General features: G+C 40.0%; 1 non-coding gene across 1 annotated transcript; it reads right to left on the bottom strand.

Annotated features, from left to right (window-relative positions):
• Positions 1–1780: 1780 nt before the first annotated feature.
• On the bottom strand, positions 1781–1887 carry LOC141709879 (small nucleolar RNA R71). Its single transcript, XR_012570433.1, has one exon. It is a non-coding gene; the product is annotated as a small nucleolar RNA R71 (small nucleolar RNA).
• Between the last annotated feature and the right edge of the window lie 801 nt (positions 1888–2688).

Here is a 2688-nt window from a genome sequence, read left to right as displayed (position 1 = left end):
CTCCATAAATACATGTATACCATACACCCACCTTTGAATCTATATTGATTTATATCCAATTATTTCATACTTGATGATAAATGGCATTTTATACCACTTAGAGCGTCTCATAGCGGCTTGAATTGGTGTCTTGAACTCGAGTATTTTGTGTGTTTGACGTGTTTTCTAGTGTTTTTGCATTTCAGGGTATAACTTGCTTAAATAGGTGGTTTTCATCGAATAAAGCTTAAGGAAGTGCTTGGAATCAGTCTAGGGGTGATGAGTGAAGAAATCAGCAAAAACAGAAGCAAAATAATATATTTTCCAGGAGGGTTGTAGGCGCCCGCTTGCTAGTAGCAGGCGACCACCTGGTAGCAAGCGTCCACGTGGAGGATGCAGGCAGCCGCCTGTGGGTGAAAATTCAGATTCTAGATTTTATCAATTCGAGTACAATTGGGCTTCTGTTGGCGCTGGTTCTCTTGGGCTATTATATAAACCTTATGGGAAGAGGTTTTCTTCATCAAGATAAGGAAGAGCGAAGGCAAGAAGATTGAGAAGACCATTTTAGCACGCAACAACAAAGAAGAGGAAGCATACTTTTATCTTGTGATTCTTTTAATTTGTTGTAACAGTGGATGCTAGTTTTCTTTATGCTTTGAACCTTAATACTCTTGTGACGTACTTCATTATTTATCAATTATTTTTATTAGTTTATATCGTTGTGTTATTATCATGCTTTCATATGAACCCATGGTGACGATGAGTTCTATTATGGGCTAATCGTGATCATGGGATTCTAGCGGATTTACTATGGATTTCTTTAGTTGATTGTTTAATACCTTGGTATATGGTGATTGTATGATATATAGCATAGGTTGTGCTCATTCATCTTATGTGTGTCGCGAATATGTAAGATAGTTTGTTAATCTCTTGTGAAGGGATAGTGAATCTTGAGATTTAGAACTTGCCATGCTAGCATAGGTTCATGTATTGTATGCATGATTAGTGGGTAACTCTAACCGTTTTACTTGCCCTTTGTAATCATCATGAATAACTTGCGCTTGAATTGTTATGTTGTCAAATTCTGTAGACATATAGGGTCTCAACATAATTGATTCATATTCAACTTCTATCTTAATTATGGAAGCTTGGTAGAATGGGACTCGGTGTTAATTTGTTTAGTTTATGTACTTGCCATCAGTGGTCATTAGGATTCATTGATTAAGACTTGTTACTTACTGCTTCCGATTGTGTTTCAGGTACTCTAGCGAGCGTTTATGCAAAACATTCTCGCACTCGCAAGAGAAATCTGGATGAAGCTGAGGAAATAGATAAAGCTCTTGACTTTTCGGCGAAGGTAGGTTTTGATGATTCGAATAAAGAGAGTGAATAGAAAGAACCTGAAACATTGGGTGATCGTCTAGTTCAAGATGATCCAGCTCTTATGGACTTTTCTCGGCCTAAAATTGATGACATTCAGTCAAGCATCATTCATCCAGCTATTCAGGCCAATACTTTTGAAATCAAGCTGGGCACTATTCAGATGGTGCAGAATTCTGTTTCTTTCGGAGGTGCTGCGACTGAAGATCCCAACATGCATATCAGGAATTTTGTCAAGATCTGTAGTACTTTCAAATATAATGGTGTTACTGATAAGGCTATCAAGCTGAGGCTTTTCCCATTCTCTCTGAGGGACAAAGCTAAGGACTGGTTACATTCTATACCAGCTGGGTCCATCACTACTTGGGAAGATCTTGCGCAAAAGTTTCTGGTGAAATTCTATCCAATGGCCAAAACTGCAGCTATGAGGAGTGCTCTTACTCAGTTTACGCAGCAACAAGGAGAATCTATGTGCGAGGCTTGGGAGCACTACAAGGAGATGTTGAGAAAGTGTCCACATCATGGTATGCCTGACTGGATGGTGATCACTGGTTTCTACAATGATTTGGGGGCCCAATCTCGGCCCATGCTCGATGCAGCTTCTGGAGGCGCCTTGTGGGCCAAAAGCTATACTGATGCCTATAATCTCATTGAAACTATGGCTGCAAATGAGTATGAAAGCCCAACTCAAAGGATGATTCCTGGGAAGGTAGCATGTATTCTGGAAGTCGATGCAGCTACAACTATTGCAGCGCAGCTCCAGGCGCTGTCTATGAAGGTTGATTCTTTAGCCAACTATGGAGTAAATCAAATAGATAGTGTCTGTGAACTTTATGCAGGCTCTCATGCTACGGATCAATGTTATCTTGTTAATGACTCTTTTCAGTATGTGAACAATTTTCAGCGACCGCAGTAGCCTATGCCCGCTACTTATCATCCTAATAACAGAAATCATCCCAATTTTAGCTGGAGCAATAATCAGAATGTTGTTCAGTAACGTAAATAGTTTAATCACCTGGATTCCAGTAACTCAGCAATTTGCTCAAAGGCAATCATATCCTCAACAAGGAGGTGTTGTTCCACCTTCTAGTGCCGATTTCGAGGAGTTAAAGCTGCTGTGCAAAAGTCAGGCTGTTTCTATCAAGACCTTGGAAAATCAAATTGGACAAATAGCCAATACCTTGCTCAATCGTCAACCTGGAACACTTCCCATCGATACTGAAGTGCCAGGCAGAAAGGAAGCTAAAGAGCAAGTCAAAGCTGTCACCTTAAGGTCTGGAAAAGTTGTTGATACTGAAAAAGCAAATGATGGAGAAGTTGAAGTTGTAG

This window comes from Apium graveolens, chromosome 2 (genome assembly GCF_009905375.1).
Source record: "Apium graveolens cultivar Ventura chromosome 2, ASM990537v1, whole genome shotgun sequence".
Classification (NCBI taxonomy): Eukaryota; Viridiplantae; Streptophyta; class Magnoliopsida; order Apiales; family Apiaceae; genus Apium; species Apium graveolens.
Note: the sequence above shows the minus strand (reverse complement) of the source record. Positions and strands in the feature narration are given on the sequence as shown.